The following is a 24066-nucleotide window of genomic DNA, read 5'->3' as shown; positions in this document are numbered from 1 at the left end:
GCCAATCGTCCAGGTAGGGAAAGACCTGCAGCCCCCGAGAGCGCAGGGCTGCCGCGACTACCACCATACACTTGGTGAACACCCGAGGGGACGACGCCAGACCAAAGGGAAGGACCCGATACTGAAGGTGCAACTCTCCCACCTGGAACCGTAAGAACTTGCGGAAAGCGGGATGCACCGGAACATGGGTATATGCTTCCTTCAAGTCCAGGGAGCACATCCAATCCCCTTCCTCCAACAGGGGGTACAAAACCGGAAGCGATAGCATCCGGAACTTCTCCCGGACCAGGAACTTGTTGAGCTTCCGGAGGTCCAAAATGGGGCGCAAATCCCCGGTCTTTTTCGGGACCAAAAAGTAACGGGAGTAAAACCCCCGACCTCGCTGGTCTGGAGGGACCGGCTCCACTGCTCGTAGGTTCAACAAGGCCCTGGCCTCGACCAGGAGAAGGGGCAATTGGCTCCGATTGGACGGGCAAGCGCTGGGCGGCCTGTCCGGAGGCTGTGATAAGAAGTTTAGTGAATAGCCCTCGGAGACGGTCCGGAGCACCCATGCGTCGGATGTAATCTCGGTCCAAGCCCCGGAAAAGGACCTGAGTCGACCCCCGATGGGGAGGGGGTTCGGCGATATCGCGGAGGGGGCCCGCCCCCAACCGCAGATCCCGTCAAAAAGACGGCACGGGCTTGGACGCTCCCTGCGCTGGGGGTTTAGACTGACCTCCCCTACCCTGTTGGGGTGGACGTCGGGGCGGAGGTCTCGAGAAGGCCGGCGTAGATTTTTGAGGATATCTTCTCGGGGCCTGACGAAAGGGTTTCTGCGGCGGGGCCTTAGGTTTGGGGCGGACCAGGGAGGCCAGAGAACGCTCCTGCTCTGACAGACGCTTGGTCGCCGCCTCCAGGGAGTCGTCGAACAGCTCCGACCCCACACAGGGCAAGTTCGCCAAACGCTCCTGTAGGTTGGAGTCCATCTCGAGGGTGCGGAGCCACGCCAGCCGGCGCATAGCCACTGCACAGGCCGACACCCTCGAGGCGAGCTCAAAGGCGTCGTACACAGCGTGGAAAAGGTACAAGCGCAATTGCGACAGCTGCGACATAAAAGTGGCGAACTTCTCCCTGTGGGAATCAGGCATGACTTCCCTAAAAGATGGAAGGTCCTTCACCATGGTACGCAAGAAGGACGAATAGGAAAATGCATAATTTAAGACCCTGGTCGCCATCTGAGAGTTAGCGTAGAGGCGACGACCAAATTTGTCAAGGGTCCGACCTTCCCTCCCCGGCGGGACTGCTGCAGACACCCTGGCAGGTTGAGACTTCTTAAGCGCCGACTCCACCAGGAGCGATTGGTGGGAGAGTTGCGCCTTCTCGAACCCCTTAGGGGGGAGGGTCCGGTACTTCGACTCCATCTTGGACGGCACCACCGTGACTGTAAGAGGGGTCTCCAAATTTCTCAGTAAGGTCTGATGAAGCACCTTATTCAGCGGAAGGTGAGGGGATTCCCGAGGGGGAGTCGGAAGATCCTGTTCTTCCAAAAACTCCTTGGTATAGTGGGAACCAGCCAACAAGTCCACTCCCAAAGCCCCCGCCATATACTGCACAAACCGGGAGAATGACGAAGGTCTGGCAGGTGGAGAAGGAGACCGCGGTTTCCCCGCCGAGCCGAAAGGGGAGGCCTCGCGGGAATACCTCGGCTCTCTAGCGGACCCCGATCCCCATGAGGCACGCTCCCGGGACCTCGAGGGGGTCGGGGACCGAGTATGCCTGAGAGGAGCCTCGGGGGAACCCCCCGGAGTACGAGGAACTGAGGCCCGTCCCTTCCGCCTCGGCGAGGAGGTACGGGAACCTTCCCCGACCGGGGAGCGGAAAAGGCTGGGGTTATCCAGTCGGAGCTCCGAGACCTGTAAGGTCTCTCCCCTGAGCGGCGACGAACGACCGCGCCTCCGAGGCGAGGTGCGAGATCGCTTCGCCTTCCTCGGACGGCGCCTCGTCCGAGGCCTGCCCGAAGGCGAGGAGCCTCTCGAGGACCTCGAAGAAGACGAGGACGAGAGTCTCCGCACCCGGCGCATCTTATCACGGGGCCACACGCTACGCTCAGGTAGTCCCGCCGATGCCGGATCCGAGGGCAAGGCCGAGGGCGAGGCCGTACGAACCTCGGGGGCCGAAGCGCCCGAGGCCGAGGTCGCCAACTGCGGGGCAGCCGAGACCGAAGCAGTCGAGGTCGAAGCCTGCTGCAGGTGCTCAATGGCCCCGGACAGCTCCGAGGCGATCAAAGCCCGGAGTAAGTCCTGGAAGGCCGGGATCGTCATCCCCGGTGGTAACACCTGTCGATGCTCCTCAGAGGGCGACCTCGGTCTCGAGTATTCCCTCGGGGCAATCGACTTAGATACCTTGGGCTGGGCGGAGGCAGACCCTCCCGCCGTCGAAGAGCCCGAGGATGGCTTCTTAGTCGAACCTGGAGCTGAGGAGGGAAGTGGAGACTTACCCGAGGTCGGCTTGGACGAGGCAACAGGCTTCGGCGGGGCCGAAGGTCGAGGCGAAGCCGAGGGGCCCGAGGCCGAGGCCGAGGTCAAGGCCGGGGCCGAAGCCGAGGCCAAACTCGAGGCCTTTCCGGTCGGGGACTCAACGGCGAAAAGTTCCGCCATGCGGGCCTTGCGACGTTTGAGAGCCCTCTTTTGAAAAGTGGCACACCTGGCACAAGAGTCTGTCGGGTGTTGGGGCCCCAAACACCTCAAGCAGCACCGATGAGGGTCTGTTATTGACAGGAGTCGGTCGCACCGACCGCACTTCTTAAATCCCGTCACGGGCCAGGACATGGGCCCAAAAAGCGGCCGAGAACAGGCGAGGTCCCACGGCCGCAATAAACTTTTTTTTTTTTTTGAAGAACGAACAATCAATAGAAGAAAACAACAAAAACGCAGCGACCGCGTCGAATAAGCAGGACACAGCCGCGGCGACAGAAGGCAAAGCAGAGCACAATTTTCCACAGGGCTTCTGGCTCCGCGGATGAAATTGAACTGAGGACCACGAGGTGGGGATGCGCCCTCTAGTGGGCAGGAAGGCTAGCACATGCGTGGTGCAGTGTGCAAACTTGAAACTTCAATCAAGTTTGCTTGAAAAGCTGTCCGCGCGGGGCTCCGTAGATGACGTCACCCACATGTGAGAATATCATGCCTGCTTGTCCTGGGATAACAGGCAATGCTGTCCCACAACATGAAAATGCAAAAATTTGCAGAGGGCCAGAAAAAATGGGGATATGCAAGAAACTCTCCTGGAGCCACTGCTGTCATGACCAAACGCACAGATTCCATTCAATCCAGAATAGACCTCCACTATTCTGATTCTTTCTTTGGCACAATGAAGTCAGGCGGTACTGGCTCCTTAGCTTGAACCCCATGCACTTAGTCTGGGTGATCTGAAGCAGAGTCCACGAAGTAATCTGTCAGAGATTGAGCAAATTCCAGTGTGTAACTTTGATCAAATAATGTTTAGAGACTGCCCTCAATCCGCAGAAGGCATCCCTTGGCCGCCATTGTGCCTGTTCAGCAGGAGACACAGAACTGTAACCATTATACCATCATTGGTAGCTCTGAGAAAACATCTGTGATGTGGCACTTGCACACGGTCGGAAGTGCCGGGCAGAACGATCAGAACCCCAGGAGGGCAGGGTCTGCTATCAGGCCGAGTCGTAGGGTGATGGTCCAGCCCAGAATCTATGAGGTCATCCAGATCTTTGCCAATCACTGCACCTGAAAAGGTAGTCAAACCAAAGTAGCCTTGGAAGTGGAAACAGCAACCCACTGTCTGAACCAAAGCATTCTGCAGGCAGAGATGGAGTATTCTGACATCTTAGTCAAACTTGCATAAGGGCATACCATGTATCCAGCATATAAACTCTGCCTGCCAAAAAATAAAATGTTGAGGAGAGGGAACCACCGCCTCCCTTTCCAGAGTGCGCTTTTGAGTGTGACAGGCATGTGCGACACAAGAGATTGCCTAAGCAGCTTTAATGCCTAAAGCAGTTGCGTCAAAGAGTTTCCTCCATATGGTAGTCACAAGGAGCTCAACTCAGTTAAAAGTATTTTTTTTTTAAACCAGAATGATAATAAAAAGAAAGAGCCAGTAGGTGAAAGAGAATGAGGCTAAGAGTGATTTCCAAAATGATTTGCAAACAGAATTATTTTTAGAGATTTGTGAAAAAATTGAAAGGAGCTAAAGAACCTTAAGGTAAGGGGGATTCCATTCCATAATTCTGTTAGTTTGAAAATAAAAGATTGACTGAGTTTTCTAGTTGCTTTTATTTCCTTGGCTGAGGGAAAGGAAAGCATAAGTCGTTGGGTGCTTCTCGCAACAGAGGGACTATAAACATTCCAAGATAGAGGGATAAGAGAAGCAAAAATACCATAGAACAGTGTTATTCAACCGCCGGTCCACAGAAATTTTCTGCCGGTCCACAGGGCCAGCACCTCCATCGGGCCCAAGACAGTGTTCTGTAGCCACCGGTCCACGGTGCGATTAATGCGGTGTCTTCGGGCCAGCTCCCCGACTGCTACAGTGCACAAAGCCGTGGGAAAAAAGGCTCCTACGCGCGTCCTGTGCCTGAACCGGAAGCCTTCTCTCTGACGTCACAACATCAGAGGGAAGGCTTCCAGATGACGTGCGGGATGCGCGCGAGGAACCGCTGCCCACAGCTTTGTGCACTGCAGCACTCAGGGAGCCGGCCTGAAGACACCGCATTGATTGCACCGTGAACCAGCCTGAAGATAACACCAGGGGGTAGGCCAGAAGGCAAGGCACAGCATGGAGGGAGAGAGACCACAACGGTAGGGGGAATGCTTTTATTTTTTTATTTAGGTGATTGATTTACATCTGCTGTCTGTTCAGGAAGAAATGCATTTGTTTCTTTTCCTCTGGGGTTGTACTGCTTGCAGAATCTTGCATCTTAGGGTTTGTTTGTAAGTATTAGTACTTTTAATTTTTGGTCCTGCATTTGCATGAGGTTATCTGTTTTCTTGTAGGAATGAATGTTGAAAAGCATAGTGTGCTTTGTGTATTTTAATTTTGTGGTTAACCATTATGTGTTGTTAATACAATTATACTGTGTGTATATATATGAAAAATGAATGGAAAAATGGTGTTACAATTAGTATTATTATGGGGCGGGGTCTGGGGCGGAAATGGGCACAACTTAGCCCAGTGTTCTTCAACTGCCGGGCCACGGACCGATGCTGGTCCACAAAATTATTATTTTATTTCCGCCGGTCCTTAGGTATCAAAAGGTTGAAGAACACTGCCGTAGAGGATCCTGAAGGCAACACAAAGACATTTGAAATGAATCCTGAGGTGGATAGGAAGCCAATGAAGATTTAGAAGCAGAGGAGACACATGATCAAATTTACTTTTTCCAAAGATCAACTTAGCGGCGATATTCTGTATCAGTTGGAGTCTATGCTAAACCACCCACATTGTGAAGGAAGGCGCATTTTGTCACCTGAGACACCAAAATTTCCACCCTGGGCTGATCCAAAAGTTGCTGACACTTCTTTGCCAGAAAATACCAGCATGATATAGCTCTAGCAATATTCAGAACACCCTCCAGAGAATCAAACTGCTCCAAGACCAGAATGCACATATCAAGGTACAAGGAAAAAGTAGCAAACTGCAAGTATACACCACAAAGCCAGGAGGAAGAAGTGGACGTAGCCGAATGAATGACCAAAAAGAAGGTCTGGCAAAGTTGTAAACTCAAATAGGCGTAGGCTCATGAGAGCATTTCCAGGCACCCCAAACCCCAGAGGGATCCACAGATCCAGCACACAGTCCCTGATCCTCACCCTAGGAAGCACTGCACCTGTAAAGAAGGGGTCAGCAAGCAAATCATCCACATTCGGATACCCCCAGATCAGGGTCAGGCAGCGCAAGCAAAGTGGCAGGGTGAAATACAGGACGTGTCCAAAGGAGTAACACTACCGAGAGACACCGTGTAAGCGGATTGTGACTGCACAGGGGGAGAACACATTGGTCCGAAATCCAGAGTGCAAAAATTTAAAAATTCTGAAAAGGTGTTTGGCTCATGGGAAATGGGTCACATTAAGGTGGCTAAACTGAGCTTTTCTGAGGCTGCGCAGGGTCCGCAGCCTGGTGGACATAATTATCAGCTGTGCCGAGTCCCACCAGGATAGCTGAGCATTTGGTCACCTGCTTCAGCAGAGGAGAGGCTAAGCTGGATGCTGCATCGCCGTCCCTTCCCCCCCCCCCCCCCGGCTGCGTCACACAGCATGTGGTGCAAAAACGCTCTAAATTGCGCAATACTGGCAAAAATTCACGAGGAGAGCCCAAGGATTCTATCCCAGCAAATTTCCAGGCAAAATTTGCAGTTTTAAAGAAGCAGGGAGGTTTGGAAAATAAAATCGCTAAAAATCCAAGATGGTCACCGTCACAAAATTCATGCCAAAATCACAATATTTTTCATACTTCTCAAACTCTAAAAACAGCGATTTTAGGATTTTTCAGAAGGGGGAACATTCAGAAACGCTCAAAACCCCACTTTTCCAATCTCCCCCGATGTCTCTCACAGGCTATCAGCCTGTTTACTCACCGTGACCTGATAGGATCAGTGTTGGAAGTGTTGGACGCCTGCTTTCAGCTCTCTCACAGTAGCTGGATGAGAGTAATCACTGCTACAAAGCTGATCTTTGGGCTGCCAGTTAGACTCCAATGTCTGACTACACCTACACTCTTGTGGACCAACGGAAGAGCACCAGAACAGGCGGAGGTGTGACGACGCAGCTGGCACCCTGCGAGATAGGCGCCCTTAGGAGGCTTGGCGGTAACAGCCTGCGCTTGACCCCTGATTAATAGAAGGCAATACCACTTCAGGAATGGCCCTGAGCTCCAGAGAAAACTATGCAGACTGGCTAACAGGCACCCAGTGGGTTCAGCCTGTCAGCTACAGATCGAAATCTGAATTCTCACGCAGGCAGAGCTTTAAAATTGCTCCAAGCACCAAATTACCCAATAAGGGGACAAAATTATATCAAATTAAAAATAATAAAATGGGGAGAGTAGAACACACACAACTTCAGCCATGCGTGCAGAAGGAAAGAACTGTAGATGGAGCTAAACAGCCCAGTGAAGTACTATAGAGCCAGAGTGGATTCCTTCTGCACCATGCGGCTTAAAGGAAATAACCTTTCTGTCTAGAATGTCTCACCTATTGCACTGGAACATAACTTAAAACAAGGTGAAAGCAAACATAGAAACATAGAAATAGACGGCAGATAAGGGCCCACGGCCCATCTAGTCTGCCCACCTTAATGTCCCTCCCCTACCTTTGCCCTGTGAATAGATCCCATGTGCCGATCCCATTTGGCCTTAAAATCAGGCACGCTGCTGGCCTCAATCACCTGTAGTGGAAGACTATTCCAGCGATCAACCACTCTTTCGGTGAAAAAGAATTTCCTGGTGTCACCTCGTAGTTTCCCGCCCCTGATTTTCAACGGATGCCCTCTTGTTGTCGTGGGACCCTTGAAAAAGAAGATATCTTCCTCCGCCTCGATGCGGCCCGTAAGATACTTGAACGTCTCGATCATGTCCCCCCTCTCTCTGCGCTCCTCGAGCGAGTATAGCTGTAATTTGTCAAGCCGTTTTTCGTATGGTAGATCCTTGAGTCCCGAGACCATCCGGGTGGCCATTCTTTGCACCGACTCCAGTCTCAGCACATCCTTGCGATAATGCGGCCTCCAGAATTGCACACAGTATTCCAGGTGGGGCCTCACCATGGATCTATACAATGGCATAATAACTTCCGCCTTACGACTGACGAAACCCCTTCGTATGCAGCCCATGATTTGTCTTGCCTTGGACGAAGCCTGCTCCACTTGATTGGCAGACTTCATGTCCTCACTGACGATTACCCCCAAGTCTCGTTCTGCTACCGTTTTTGCTAGGAACTCGCCATTAAGGGTATAAGACTTGCATGGATTCTGGCTGCCCAGGTGCATAACTTTGCATTTTTTGGCATTGAAGTTGAGTTGCCATGTCCTAGACCATCGCTCCAGTAGGAGTAGGTCGTGCATCATGTTGTCGGGCACTGAATCTTCGTCTGTTGTGCATTTGCCCACTACATTACTAAGTTTGGCGTCATCGGCGAATAATGTTATTTTACCTCGAAGCCCTTCTGCCAAGTCTCTTATAAAGATGTTGAATAGGATTGGGCCCAAGACTGAGCCCTGTGGTACTCCACTAATCACCTCCGTCATTTCGGAGGGGGTGCCGTTCACTACCACCCTTTGGAGCCTACCTCCAAGCCAGCTCCCAACCCATTTCGTCAATGTGTTACCTAATCCTATAGAACTCATCTTGCTCAGTAACCTGCGGTGTGGTACGCTATCGAATGCTTTGCTAAAGTCCAGGTACACGATGTCCAGGGACTCCCCAATATCCAGCTTCCCCGTTACCCAGTCAAAGAAGCTGATCAGGTTGGATTGGCAGGATCTCCCCTTAGTAAATCCATGTTGTCGGGGATCCCGTAGATTCTCCTCATCCAGGATCTTATCTAATTGGTGTTTGATTAGAGTTTCCATTAGTTTGCTCACTATCGATGTTAGACTCACTGGTCTGTAGTTTACTGTCTCCATCTTTGAGCCTTTCTTGTGGAGTGGAATGACGTTAGCCGTCCTCCAGTCCAACGGGACGCTGCCTGTACTAAGGGAGAGGTTGAAGAGCGCGGACAGTGGCTCCGCCAAGACATCACTCAGCTCCCTAAGCACCCTGGGGTGCAGGTTGTCCGGCCCCATTGCTTTGTTAACCTTGAGCTTTGACAGCTCACCGTAGACACTGCTGGGCGTAAACTCAAAGTTACTAAACGGGTCAACTGAGCCAACCCTTGTCTGTAGCTGAGGGCCGAGCCCTGGCGCTTCTCGGGTGAAGACTGAGCAGAAGTATTCATTTAATAGTTGGGCTTTTTCCGAATCCTTTTCCACATAGTCTCCGTCTGGTTTCCTAAGACGTACAATCCCGCCTGAGTTTTTTCTTCTATCACTGATATACCTGAAGAAGGCTTTATCTCCCTTCTGGATGTTCTTTGCTAGAGACTCCTCCATGAGGAATTTAGCCTCCCTGACTGCTGTTTTGACGGCTTTTGATTTGGCCAGGTAGTCTGCTCTAGAGTCCTGCTTCCCTGATTGTTTGTAAGAGATGAATGCTTTTTTCTTCTCCTTGATCAGGTCTGAGATCTCTGCAGTAAACCACTGTGGCTTATTGTTCCTTCGCCGTTTACTTACTGATTTTACATAGCGGTTTGTTGCTTCTTGTATGGTTGCTTTCAAAGTCGACCACATGTCTTCCACGTTATCGGTTTCTTCTTGGCTTTGTAGCGCCTGGTGAACGAAGTCTCCCATTTCTTTGAAATTTGTGTCCTTGAATTTGAGGACTTTGGTTAGTGTAGTAGATTTAGTGAAACCTTTCCTGATATTGAACCATACCATGTTGTGGTCACTGGAGGCCAATGTGTCGCCCACCGAGACCTCTGTGACACTTTCTCCATTGGTAAGTATCAGGTCCAGTATTGCCTGATCCCTTGTCGGTTCCAACACCAGTTGCCTGAGGCTTGCTCCTTTCATAGAGTTTAATAGCCTCTTGCTGCTGCCGGAAGCAGAGGTAAGTGTAACCCAATCCACATCAGGCATGTTGAAGTCACCTAGCAATACTGTGTCCCCACGCAAGGTGATATTTTCTATATCTTCGATTATTTCCATATCCAGGTCATCCTGTTGTCTTGGGGGTCTGTAAATTACGCCAAGATACAAGCATTTGTCCTTCCCTCTGGCCAAATTAACCCAAAGGGATTCCCCAGTATACTGGACATCTGAGATTCTCGTGACCTACTTGAGTGCAACCATCACTAACACTTATGTAGCTCTCAGTCTCTCACTTGCCTTTTTACAACAGAGATTTAACTCATCACTCTTCTGGCATGTCTGGCAGGGAAAAGCCAAACAACTAGAAATACATACCGTATATGTCTGAGACAGTAAGTAGGCAAAATAAAATCTGACAGGGTGGGCCTTCAAGACTTATATGCCTTTCTACTAGAAAGAAGATTACTGAGGTAAGAACATAATCTTCCTTTCTAGTTCAAAAGGCATACGAGTCTTGATCCAGTAGGATGTACCAAAGCAGTCCCCCAAGTCTAGGTCAGGACAGATGAGCCTGCTGCTAGCACTGAGGACCCAAAAGAGGTGTCCATTTGTGACACAACATCTACCATATAAACTTTGTGAAAGTATGGAGAGTTGGACCACGTAGCTGCCCTACAAATCTCTTCAAATGGAACTGCCAAGGACACTATCCATGAGGAAGCCACACTCCTCTTAGTGTGCTCTCAAATAAATTGGTGGTCGTTTATCATACCCAATATATGCTGAAGAAATAGCCATACAAATCCATCTTGAAATGGGAGCCTTAGAAGCCGGTCTTCCCAGACAGCTAGGACTCATTAGAACAAAGATGAAAATCATTTGTCACCTTCAGATAACAGAGGACCTCACCTGACATCCAGCAATGCCAAAATTTTGTTCTTTTTCTTTGAACCCGGATGAAATGCGGGTAGTCGGACTTCCTATTTATGTGGAAGGCCAAAAATTACCTTTGGCAAAGAGAAAGTACCATGGGTAGTGAGCCTCAGTAAATCTGAGGAAAAGGATCTCTGCAGGACAGAGCCTGCAGCACCAAAACCCTTCTCACTGAGGTGATAGCTATTAGGAAAATCATCTTAATGGTAAGATCCATCAGCAATGCCTCTTCTAAGGGCTCCTACAGAGCCTTATTAAGAGCATGCAAAACAATGTTAAGAATCTAAGTGGGAAAAATGGCTCTCTCACAGGAGGATGCAGCCACAAAGCACCCTTCAAAATCTGGTTATATCAGGAAGAAAAGAAACTTTCTCCACTTGAGCCCTAAAGCACGAGAGGTCTGCCACCTGCACTTTGAGGGAACCGCTAAACCTTTCTCAAGGCCATCATGAAAAAAACACCAAGACCACTGACATTGGAGCTCTAAAAGGCTCCACATTCTGCTTCACACCAGTGCTGAAACATTTTCCAAGCCTTACATAGGCTGCAACAGTTGCCGGTATCTTAGATCTTAGGAGGGTAAAGACCACCTCCGAGTAACTCTTCTTTGCAAGGCCTGCCCGCTCAAGAGCCAGGGCATAAGCCCAAAGTGTTCCAGATCCTAATAAAGTAAGATCAGCGTAGATCAGAAAGACACCTTCCAATTCACATGGTAGAAGGAAAAACTGTGGAGCTAGAGCACTGTCCAGTGGTGCAGAGGAGGCAGAGCCGAAAGAGAAAAAGACGTAGATGATGCCCTCTACATAACTCGCAACTAGAGAATAACTCACTGGTTCAAGACTCATATGCCTTTTGAACTAGAAAGGAATATACTCATGAGGTTATCAGTCACATTGTCAAAAGGAAATGCAACATCAATGCATACCATTAAAAAGATTCAGCTAGGCTCATGCTAATTAGAGCAAGCAGAAAACTTTTATGGGCTGATTCAAGCACCATACACACCAGAGAAAGGAAACAGCCTCAAAAATAAGAGGTGTATAGAAATAAAGGTTAATAAATAAAAACAATTAAAAAAAAAACTACAAAATGATAAATAGTAACTTAGTAAATGACTGCAGATAAAGACCTGAACGGAACATCCAGTCAGCCCATTTGTTATTCTCATTAAAAATATATGATTAAACTAACTTCTCTTCTTTGTTATTTCTGGGCCATAGACCAAGTCTACCTGGTATTGTCCTAAGTTCTAACTGCTGAAGTTGCCATTTAAGCTCATTCCTTTTTATTAGACTAACATATTACATTTTTTTTGGTTAACTATACTTGATTCTAAAGCACCTCTTCTCTCCCTTCCCCCTCCCAAAAAAAAAAAATCTTTCAGGAGCAAAAGAAAGATTAGGTTCTTACCTTGCTAATATCTTTTCTAGTAAATAGGTGTGTCATTCTGGATGGACAGGTAATATCCCAGTGTTTGCAAATCGTGCAGAAGAAATTCACTCCAGCTTTTGAATCCCTCCTCCTTTACTAGAAAGCTCTGCTGCTCCCTTCAGTTTGTACCAAAACAAGGCCCATATAGAAAATGTATGTGAAGGAAGGGTATGGGGAAACTACCTGAACAACAACTCTGTTCTGCTCGGAAAACATTTAAAAAAAAAATAAATAAAAAAAAAGTTAAAACATTGCCATTAAACAATCAAGAAAGAAACATTTGCATGGCATAAGTATAAACCCAAAGTGTTTATATGCTGAAGGACTGACTGACGTGCAAATATCAGTTTGTATTTGAATTTTATGATATAGATAGAATGTAAGTGCAGGAAATAACCGACAAGACGGAGCTCCAAAATGATATGCCTATCTACTAGAAAAGATATCAGCAAGGTAAGAACCTAATCTTTTTTTCTAGTGCAATACTTGTCTCATTCTGAAAGGACAGAACATACAAAAGCAATCCCAGAAATCAAGGGCAAGACCACTGTGCTGGCTCGTAACACTGAGGACACAAAGGCAGAGTTCTCCCTTGCCGATACATCCACTCTGTAAAACTTGAAAAATGTATATAGAGTGGACCAAGTCGCTGCCCTACAAATCTCGGGGGAGACAGACCAAGCTTCTGTCCACAAAGCAGCCATGCTTCTAATGGAATGCACCTTTAAGGAAACTGGTGACTGTTTTTCGCAGGCAATATATGCTGATGAAATGGCCCTATGGATCCATCTGAAGATAGTGACCTTGGAGGCAGATATGCCACATCTAGCCTGATTGGTGAGCACAAAAGATGGTCAGATAGCCTGAACTCATTGGCGATCTCAAGAGATTGGAGAAGCATTCTTCTCATATCCAACATTTTCAGAATCCGGTTCTTCTTAGAACTTATGGACTGGCATGCTGGCAATCTGACCTCTTGATTGGCACGGAAAGCCGGAACCAACATTCGGCAAAAGGGATGGAACGGTGCACTAAAACTCTAGCCTCTGAATCTGAGGATAGGTCCTCTGCAAGAGCAAGCCAGTAATTCTGAGACTCTTCTTGCTTAGGTAATGGCCACAAGACAGACCATCTTGAGCATCAGATCCATCAAGGATCCTTCCTTTAGCGGCTCATATGTAGTTGGCTGAGGCCTTGCAAAACCACGTTAAGGTTCCATGTAGAGAACGAGTATTTACCAAGGACCTGAGACGCAGTGCCCTCATTAGGAATCTGGCTGTCCCCAGATAATAATAATAATAATAATAACAGTTTATATATCGCAGTACCATGAAGTTCTATGCGGTTTACAAAAGAATAAAAGAAGGTACAAATTGATTGAACTTAGAAGAGGTGAAAGCAAGTGGTTGATAGGTTAAGAGAACCGTTATTGAGGAGAAAGAGATGTACAGGTCAGCTGTCTAGACGATGAGACTCCAATGAAGCCTTCTGGCCTTGACACCAGAAAAAGAGAGTTCTGCCACTTGGACTCTGAAGGATGCCACTGCAAGCTCCTTGTCAAGGCCAGTCTGGAGGAAGGCTAATACAACGGAGATCGGAGCAGAGAAAGGCTCATTTCCTTAATGCACCAGGGCTGGAAAGTTTCTCGTGCCTTAGCATAAGCAAAGACCATCGTACGTTTTATGGATCCAAGCAGAATACCTCTATGTATCTCATGTGCACCAATGCCATGTGCTCAAGAGCCATGCCATAACAGCAAAGCGATCAGGAACTTCTATGACCAACTGGTCTCCGAGAAAGAAGATCTGACTGTACTCGTAAGCTGAGACTTGTCTGAAGACACACTAGGTCTGCATACCAGTCTGTGTGGACAATCTGGAGCCACGAGAATGACTGCTCCCGGATAGCTTGCAATCCTGTGCAGAATCCGGACCATCATGGGCTACTGAGGAAACACATACAAGAGCTCACTCTTAAGCCACAGCTAGACCCGAGTGTTCAGACCTACGCTTCCGGGCTCAGATCTTCGAATGAAGAATCTGTCTGCTTTCTTGTTTCTTGCTGTCACCATCAGATCGAACATTGGGCAACCCCAGTAACGAATGAAGGCTGCTGCAGACAGTGTCCACTCACCCGAATCCAGCGTCTCTCTGGTGAGGAAATCAACTCAGACAATGTCCACTCCTGCTACATGTGCCGCTAAGAGAGCCTAAAGATAAAGCTCAAACCACTTGTCCCTCCAGACTCTTCTGCAGTCTTTGCAATGTCAAACGAATGGCTCGAATTTCTAATCTGTTGATATATGGCCCTGGCTTGGGTGTCCATTGAAGTGAGCTACCCAGCCGAACAGGCTGGCATCTATTGTCACAATTACCCATGAAGCTATTCGGAAGGGCATGACAATGCTTGTGGGCATAGCCACCAGTCTATACTGGCCCGGACTTCTGGTGTCCATGGCAGAGGCATCTGTAGAGAGTCCTAATGAGGTGGCCACCGCGGTAGTAACTAAAGAATGACACAGTGAAAATTTGTCACCACCCCCATGTCATTCTTTAAGGAAAGTGAAGAATCAGAGTATGAAAGGGCACAACTACTGACCCTCAAGCCTGCATTGAAGAATGCTGCTGTAGAAGGACTGAGGTTGATATAGACACTAAAGAATGACATAGGATGGTTTCCCGTGGGGACAGTAAATTCTGTCACTATGTCATTCTCTAAACACATTCTAGAGAGGACGCATGTGAGTCTACGCTCAGAGGACCACATCTATCATGGCCGCCATGGAAACTAGCACTTGGAAGTAGTGCCACGCGGACAGAGCTCATTTAGACAGCAAGCTCATTAACCAAGTGCAAAGATTTTCTGTCTGCATGCTTCTGGAAGAAAGCCACGACCTTCTGCCATGTTGCAGACAACTCCCAGGTATTCTAGGGATTGGAACGGAACCAGCTGACTCTCTCAGAAATTCACTATGCAACCCAGGCTCTGCAGGACCCCGGACCACATGAGCCACCGCTTGTTCTCCTTCTGGGAACAACAGAGCTCTGATTAGCCAGTCATCCAGTGCAGATGGGCAGCTACCACCACCCTCCCCCTTGGTGAATGTGCAAGGTGCTGTTGCCAGCCCAAAGGGAGGTCTGAGAACTGGTAATGGATTTCCATGACATGAATTCCAGAAACTTTCTGTGATTCAGAAATATGAAAATATGCAGGTAGGCTTCTGTCAAATCCACCGAGGCCAGAAATTCCCCTGGTGCTACTGCTGTTATGACTGAGTGAACTGTCTCCATGCAAAGTGTGGAATTTTCAGTGCTGCATTAATGTGCATAAGTTCCAGAATAGGTCTCTAAATATCTGCATCTTTCTTGGGCACGATTAAGTATATGGAGTATCTGCCTGAACACGAATCTTCAGGTGGCACAGACTCTATGACCTGAATATCTAATAGCCTTTGAACTGTAGCCACAACCTTGCATGTTTTCTCTGGTTGCCCTGCTGGGGAGTCTATAAACCAATCTGTCAAGGGCTGGGCAAATTCAAGCTTGTAACCACTCTAAATAATCTCAAGTATCCAACAGTCTGACGAGATCTGTGCTCAGACCTCCGCATAATCCGAGACCGGTCCCCCTATCTTCATGGGAACTGTTCTGGACCTGGAATCACTGTGTTTTCTTAGAGGTTGTAGCAGGACAAGAACTGGAGGCCTAGTTTCACCTGGGATCTAAGAATCTCTGTCTGGATCCCTTGAAGGATCTCTGAGAGAAGTCTCCTCCTGAAAGCACTTGAGAGCCATGAAAATTAGACCACCCAGGGCCTCCCGAGGTTTATGGTCTGCTGTCACCTCGCTCATGACTCTGATATCAGATAGATCATTGGCTACATAATCCACTCCAGCTAATAGGAGCTGAGATAAAGGCTCACCCTGCACCATCTCAAGAACCCACAACCTGGTATGACAGGCGCGTGTCACAACGGAAGCTGCAGCAGCTGCTTTGATTACCAAGGATAGCACTTAGAATGTGGTCTTTAAAGAATCACCTCCACTCTGCAATCCTTGTATATCGTTTAATACCATGCCTCCTTCACTTAGTAGGGACATCCGCTTGGTTACCTGCGCTACCAAGGAATCTACCTTGGGCTGAACGAACAGCTGCTGACACTCTTGTGCCATCGAATACAGCCGAGCTATAGTGTTGAATACCTTAAAAGACCCTTTAGGAGCATCGATTATCAGGCTGCCAGGGAAGCAAATAAGACTGGGTTCCCACTTCACTCATAAAGCATGAAGCAGAGGGGACCTATGGAAGTTCAAGGTTAACTCTAGCAGAGATTCGGCGATAAGCTCTAACAGAGCTGAGGGTCTGAACAGCCAGTGAACCGTAGGGTCATCCCCTTGATAAAGGGTAACTAAATATCTAGCACAGATGCACCTGCATAAGACCCTGCAGCTCCCGAAAGGGAGGGCTCGCTCTGACACGAAAGGCATAGAAATAGACCCATCATCCTCAGAGTTCCCCTCAGAAAGGCCTACCAGATCCAGGCCAGCCTCCAATACTGAGGCAGATGCACCTGGGAGCCCCAGCCTCATCATGCATCTTGTGGGCTGCCAGACATCCCTTGAGGATTTCGGCTATCCAGAAAGGTTCTCCACATTAGATTGACAAATTCTGGACAAAATGCCATATTAGTGTGGAGTCTCCTTTAGATGACTCCAGTTTGCATATCTTGGGCACATGGCCTCCGTGCCCCCTGCATTTAGAATGACTGCCATTCTGGAGCTCTGGAAAGGATTTACTCCCAACCAAGACTCCCCAACTGTTTTTCAGTCCTAAAGGGAAGGCTAAGCAGACTGCTCCCTCCCCCTTCATGTGCTGTGTGACATGTGGTGCAAGGGTGCTTTTCAGGCACCCATCAAGTGCAAACCTGACGTAAATTAGGGGTAAAGGAGTCTGAGGACTCCATCCCTGTTAGTTTTGAGGCAAAATAAGGTGATTTGAAAAAACAAACTGGGAAATCCAAGATGGCAGCCGCAACAGCGTTTTGATGCAATAAAACAGCTCCAAAATACTTTATAGAAAAACCAAAAAAACAGCGACTTTAGAGGTGGAGAAACTAAAGGGAAGGGAAAGAAATCTAGAAAAATATGTTTTAACCCCACCCTTCCTGATTTTTCTCATTGACTATAACAGCTTTACTCACTGTGACCTGTGCTGGGAATGTGCTGCAGCCTGCCTCAGCTCCAAAGGTAGTTGAATCTTGAAGCAGACATCACTGCCTCAATGAAACTGTTACGCCAACGCTGAAATTTTTGGGCTGCCAGTCAAGACAGGTATCTGCCTGAGTCTTGAATCCCATAGACACAAAATGGTGGAGGCAATACGCAGATGGCACCCTGCGGAACCCCACTGAGCCCCTGACAGCTTGCGCTGAAGCTCCTGGGATGTTGTAGGTGAACAATGCTATAAGGGGAATGGACCCTGAGCTCCAAATGGTTTCTGCAAGCTTGCCAACAGGCTCCTCAGAGGGATTGGCCTGTCAGCTGCAGAACTGAGTTTGCTTCTCCTCCATGCATGCAGAGCTGGACTCTCGACTAGGGGAGCTCTGAGCATTAAATCTGTCATAAAACCAAGAAAAACACTGAAAAAATATAAAGAAAAACAGAGCAGATCAAGAAAGATTCCTTCCAGCTTGCTTGTAAAGGGAAAAACTGAAGGGGGCAGCAGAGCCCTCTAGTGAAGGAAGAAGGATTCAAAAGCTGCCTTCTGCATTGCTCATGAGCACTGATATTACATATCTGTCCAGAATAACACACCTATTGCTCTAGAAAAGGCAATACTAGAGCATATAAATGAAGGAGTGGCCTAGTTGTTAAAGCTATAGCATCAGCACCCTGGGGTGGTGGGTTCAAATCCCATGTTGCCCCTTTTGACCCTGGGCAAGTCACTCAATCCTCCATTACCCAAGGTATATTAGATTGTGAGCCTGCCAGGAGAGCTAGGGAAAATATTTGAGTACCTGATTGTAAACCGCTTAGATAATCTTGATAGGTGGTATATAAATACCTAAAATAAATAGAAAAATAAAAATAGATTATACAAACCTTACAAGGGAAGTGGGGGATGAGTGACAGGCAGAATTTTATGATTGATGTGTTAGGATACCCAGATTTTGTTAACGCTTTTCTTGTTAGTTTCAAAGTATCTGCTCATTTTACTACAGAATTGTTTTAAAATTCATTTTTAATATCATGATCATAAGGTCACTGATGCCATACTCTGTTCCTGATAAGCACTTCCCCATGAAAGTGTTATTTGGTGCTCTTTGTAGCAAGACCCTCTCCTCCCTTCCCCTCAGAATATCAGTGAATATTTTTATGTCTCCTAGACTAGTCATTTTCTGTTCTGACCTGAGAAAGAACTTTAGCTCCAGAATATGTTAGTTCCTGAAAGTTAGCCAAACATATTAAATCAGTCCAATTAAAAAGCATTGTCTTTATTTCTTTTTGTCACTGGTATGGTCTTCATTTATTAATCTTTGTGTCTATGTATTCAACTGGACTAATAGGACAACCACAATACTTTAGGAAAGAAATATGGACGGGGAAACATTCTGGGGACAGAAGCAGTAGAGTACCTAGTATATGCGACACCAAGACTGACCATTTTTAACATACCCCCTCCTCTCTATATTAAAATATATATATATATATATTTTAGTATACCGATATCTCTTTTGAGTCTCAGTTCACGTTTTTATCTGAGCTAATTAGTGATAATTTTAAGTATTGGGCTGTAATTAAAGAAAAATAAATCATTAGCCTTGTAGACAAGGTAACTGGGGAAAAAAGAATACATTAAAACTGAAATGAAAGTCTATCTCCCAGACTGTTAAATGATTTCCTCAGAGTCACAAGAAGCAGGAGCTGGCAGAGTGTCTGCCAAAAATGAAATTTTCAGAGGCTCTATCTGTGAAGTCAAGAAAGTGCCCCCCCCCCCAAAAAAAAAAAAAAAAACCAAAAACAACAAACAAAACAAAACCCCAAAACAACCCAAACACACATCACCTGCTGAATGTAATTAATTATCTGAGGAAGATTCTCTGGTTCAAAGTGTAAGATTGTCCCCTCCCTGCCCTATAGGATGGGTACTAGAGAATGACACGGTGAAAAAATTGGTCCCCGTCACCGCCCCGTCCCCGTCTCACCATCCTCTGCACCGCCCCGTCACCGCCATTCCCTTCACCGCCCCGTCACCGCCACTGCCACCCCATTCACCGCCCCGTCACCGCCACTGCAACCCCATTCACCGCCCCGTCACCGTCACCGCTGCATACATAAAAGCCTCAAACGGGTACGATTTTATATATTTTTCTTTATCTACGTATAAAGGAAACATTCTTTAAAACTTAATTAAATATTAGTTAATAACTATACAAAAACAAACACGACATGTACTTTTAATGCTTACAATGTTAGCCTACATGGTAAGTAGACGCGGCCGCTGTACCTAATCGCAGCAAAGATCTCCCTGCCGTGATTAGCATAGTGACCACGGCTACGGCTGCAAGTCTCCCCTCCCCCCAGCGATCACGACAGGAGGGCACCCAACCCCTCCTGTATGCTTCTCCTCTGATCCTCCTTCCCTCAACCAAGCATCTCTCTCTCTCCCTCCATGAGTCCAACTTTTCACTCTCTGCGCTCTCCCCCTTCCCCAGTGTAACATTTCTCCTTCCCTCCTTTCTGTCCTCCCCATCCATCTTGCCCTCTCCATGAGTCCAACACTTTCTGCCTCCTGCACACTTTCTCTCTCTGTCCTTGCCTCTTCCCTCAGTGGTATCCCTCCTTCGCACCCCACAACCCAACATGCTCTCTCCCCATGCACCATCTCACCTTCCCCTCCAGTGTGTAGCACCTTTCCTTTCCCTCCTTTTCTGCCAGGTTCAGCAGTACCTCTTCTCCCTTCCTTTTACTTCCCCCTTGTCCAGCAGTACCCCTTCTCCCTTCCCTGTTCCCATTGTCCAGCAGTACCCCTTCCCTCCTGTCCAACAGTATCCTTTCTCCCTTCCTTCTTCCCCTCCTCCCCTTGTCCAGCAGTACCTGGTGTACACTGGGCAGGAAGAGAAGCTCCGGCATCAGCGTCAGCTGACTAGCAACTTCCTGCAGCTGCATCTTTTGCTGGGACTCCTGTCTTCGTGTATCCGGCAGATATGCGAAGGCAGGTGTCCCATATGATGGGGGGTTGCTAGTCAGCTGACGCCGGAGATTCTCTTCTTTCCCAGTGTGCAAGATTGCGCCAGCGTCAGCTGATTTGCAACTGCCTGCTGCCGTCGCGTATGCCGGGACTTCTGCCTTCGCATATCATAGAAACATAGAAACATAGAAAGATGACGGCAGATAAGGGCCATAGCCCATCAAGTCTGCCCACACTATTTACCCACCCTCTTAAATCTACTGACCCCCTAAAGAATAATTGTAATTATACTGTCACTCTACTGACCCGCTCATTCAGTCCTAGTGACCCTATCCCTTGTAATTATACTGTCACTCTACTGACCCGCTCATTCAGTCCTAGTGACCCTATCCCTTGGCATGACCTCGTAGGGATCCCACATAGGTATCCCATTTGTTCTTGAAGTCTGAGATGCTGCGTGCCTCGACCACCTGCACTGGGAGCTCGTTCCAATGCTCAATCACTCTCTCCGTGAAGAAGTATTTCCTGGTGTCTCCACGAAACTTCCCTCCCCTGAGCTTGAGCGGATGTCCTCTTGTGGTCGAGGGTCCCCTGAGAAGAAAGATATCATCTTCCACCTCTACCCGTCCCGTGATGTACTTAAATGTCTCAATCATGTCTCCCCTCTCCCTACGCTCCTCGAGAGTGTAGAGCTGCAATTTGCTCAGTCTTTCTTCGTACGGGAGACCCTTTAGCCCCGAGACCATCCTGGTGGCCATCCGCTGAACCGATTCAACTCTGAGCACATCCTTACGGTAATGTGGCCTCCAGAATTGAACACAGTATTCCAGATATGGTCTCACCATGGCTCTGTACAGTGGCATCATGACTTCAGGTTTCCTGCCTTCGTGTATCCGGCAGATACACGAAGGCAGTAGTCCCAGCATACGCGACGGCAGCAGGCAGTTGCTCAGATTTCGGGATCAGGTTGCCCAGTTGCAGTTGCCCAGATTGCGAGTTCGGGTACTAGACTGTGTATTCCTGTAGACCCCCCCCCAACGGCCCTCCCGACAATCGCAGCAGAAGGGTACCCAACCCCTCCTGCTGGACCCCCCCCCCAACGAACCCTCCCACCCCGGAACCCCCTTAGTCTTACTTTCCAAGTTGGACCGGACGGCTCCTCACACGTATGGCCAGCAGGCTTGCCTCCGTCCAAATGAGGCGGGCCCGCCCCTACCCTGCCCAACCCACAGGATCCTAGGGCCTGATTGGTCTAGGCACCTAAAGCCACTCCCGCTATAGGAGGGGCCTTAGGTGCTTGGGCCAATCAGGCCCTAGGATCCTGTGGGTTAGGCAGGGGAGGGGAGGGGTGGGCCCGCCTCATTTGGACGGAGGCAGGCCTGCTGGCCAGACGAGCGAGGAGCTGTCCGGTCCAACTTGGAAAGTAAGACTAAGGGTGGTGTTTCGGGATGGCGGGGTTTGTTGGGGGAGGGTCCGGCAGGAGGGGTTGGGCACCCTCCTATTGGCGATATAGGGGGCCGTTGGGGGGGCCGGCAGGAGGGGTTGGGCACCCTCCTATCAGTGATCATAGGGGGGCTGTTGGGGAGCTGGCAGGAGGGGTTGGATATCCTCCTGCCGCGATCGTTGGGGAGGGCTGGTTCTGTCGGCATGAAGGGCTGAGCACCTTCCTGCCGGCGATCGTCGGGGGGGGGGGGGGGCGGGTTCTATTGGCAGGAAGGGTTGATCTGACAAATGCAAGTTGGATCGAGAGTAAATGCGGCAACGTGCGAGTTGGATCGAAAGTTGGAGGAGACAGACAACATGGCGGAGACATCTAACACCCGGTCACGAACACGGTGAAACACAGGTAAATAGCGGTTCCTAGAAGGGGGGACATTGGCCTGCGGGGACAAATCTATTCACCGTTTTTGCGGGCGGTGAAAGGATTTGTCCCCGCGTCTGCGGCGATTTGCTAATGAGGTCACCATAACCCGCAGCCAAACCGCAGCCACGCAGCGGTTCGCTGCGGGGATCGCTCCCCGTGTCATTCTCTAATGGGTACCTCTCTCTTTTCTCAGAGTTTTTGCCAGCAGTTTTCAGGCCAACGGCAGCGTCTGCTGAACAGATATTTTCCCTCTGCTTCAGCTTCCTGTCCCCGCAGAGGGAAAGTTTTCGAGCTCCCGAAGGGAGCATGTTCAACTGACTGACGCTGTCGGCAGCCCATAGTCTGTAGGCTGGGGAGCTGCAGCATGGGGAGGGGAAGGAATTGGACTCAGAGACCGAACGTCCTCCCTCCCCCCACCCCCCAAGAGCTGCACCCCAAGCGGTCCGCTCCACCCCCTAACCCTCGGAACGCCTGGACATAAGTTAAAGAAAATATGCTGGAGGTCAAACCAAAGTTTAGGAAGAGCCTTTGTAAGCAATGCGATTGGGAGAAATTGTGCTGTCCCCGTCTCCAGCTAATTTGTGTAGGGGAGAGAAAAGTTCAGTTCCGCTAGTCTTCTTTACTACTTCCAACACCAACGTCCCACCAAACTAAGCAAGGTACGCCTATGAATAGGATGGAACATGCTTCATAAATAACAGATCAGAAACCAAGCCTCACTTCAAGTATTAAAAACATACTGCCATCCAGGATTTGTTTGTTTGTTTTTAAAGAAAAAGGAGATGAGAGAGCGGGATAAATACTGAATAAACTTCGAAACTTTAATATGTTAAATTGCCCTTCTATACTTACAATCAAAGTAATTTACGTATTACATATACACTGGTACTTGTTTTGTACCTGGGGTTATCCAGGCTTGGGATGGATTGCCTGGACTTGGAAGGGAATCACAGCGGGCTACAATGGGAATCAAGCCTGGCTCCCCAGGTTCTCGGGCCAAAGTGTTTGCGAGACCACTCCTCCCCGCCCCTCTCCCTGAAAACCCCTTCCCACCATCAAACTGATACCCGAGCCTGCCCACCACCAACGTCGCAACTTTCCTTCTTCGGTGACCTTCTGTTTCTCTCCCAGGAATTTGCGTCAGAGGAAGGCAGAACTGCCGGGTCGGCTTATTCGCCGTGACGTCACCCACTTGCGTGACTGTCCATGAAGAACGCGGGCGAATTGAAAAAAAAGTTAGCATCATAGGAAAGCGGGATGTCAGAGAAAGAAAGCCACGAGACTTATCACGGGTGATCTCAAAAACAAGTTGGAAATAAGAGCTGTGAGATTAAGATGCAGTAGCTTCCCTATGAACAACAACGTACCCAGAGTCCTCCAGGACGTCCGAGAAACGCCTCCTATCTCGTCATAAATTCAGCGCAGTCGCTCTTGCTGTCTTCCCGGGCTGAAGCAGATAGACGCACACTGATACGTGTGCGGGCCAACATTAAAGAGATCATGTGATCTACTGGCATGCGTATCACAATCTTCACTTGCAGCTAGATTCTTGCACGTGGAAGTAGGATTACTAGATGTCAGGATTTCCTGACATGTCCGGGGATCTGGATGGCTTTTCAAAGCCTGGCATTTTGTCCATGTAGTGGGGGCGAGGGGGACAGTCCGGGCGCCATATTGGCACCAGCATCCTTTCTCCTCTCCACCTCCCCCTGCCTATCCCCACTCCTCCACTCGCCATGCACACGCCCTCTTCCCTTCGTTCATACCTCTAGTTGAAGTTATTGCTTGTGGTGGTCAACCACGCTCCTCGAGATCCCGTCAGTTCTTCCACTGATGTCACTTCTGGGTGCTGCGCATAAGAAGTGACAGAGGGAGAACCAACGGGTCACAAGGAGCACGTGGTGGACGGCAGCGAGCAACAACTTCAGGTACGGGGGAAGGGGGTGCGCACAGCAGGGGGGAGCGGGTGGTGACTCTCACCCTCATTACGCCACTGCCAAAGGACAACTGCTGGTGT

The 24066-nt window shown here is 48.8% G+C and overlaps 1 protein-coding gene across 13 annotated transcripts in view; it reads right to left on the bottom strand.

Moving 5' to 3' along the window:
* SFT2D3 (SFT2 domain containing 3) overlaps positions 1 to 23535 on the bottom strand; it is a 37646-nt gene extending 14111 nt beyond the window's left edge. For 2 of the 13 annotated variants that reach the window (XM_033959565.1, XM_033959569.1), the window contains exons 1-2: positions 22902 to 23086; positions 18012 to 18058 (exon numbers count right to left, since the gene is read on the bottom strand). The gene's annotated coding sequence lies outside the window, so the exon portion shown is untranslated. The other 11 variants (XM_033959570.1, XM_033959571.1, XM_033959574.1 and 8 more) reach the window with 11 other exon arrangements.
* Between the last annotated feature and the right edge of the window lie 531 nt (positions 23536 to 24066).

Source organism: Geotrypetes seraphini, chromosome 9 (genome assembly GCF_902459505.1).
Source record: "Geotrypetes seraphini chromosome 9, aGeoSer1.1, whole genome shotgun sequence".
In the NCBI taxonomy this organism is placed as follows: domain Eukaryota; kingdom Metazoa; phylum Chordata; class Amphibia; order Gymnophiona; family Dermophiidae; genus Geotrypetes; species Geotrypetes seraphini.
This window is presented reverse-complemented; position numbering and strand designations above follow the sequence as displayed.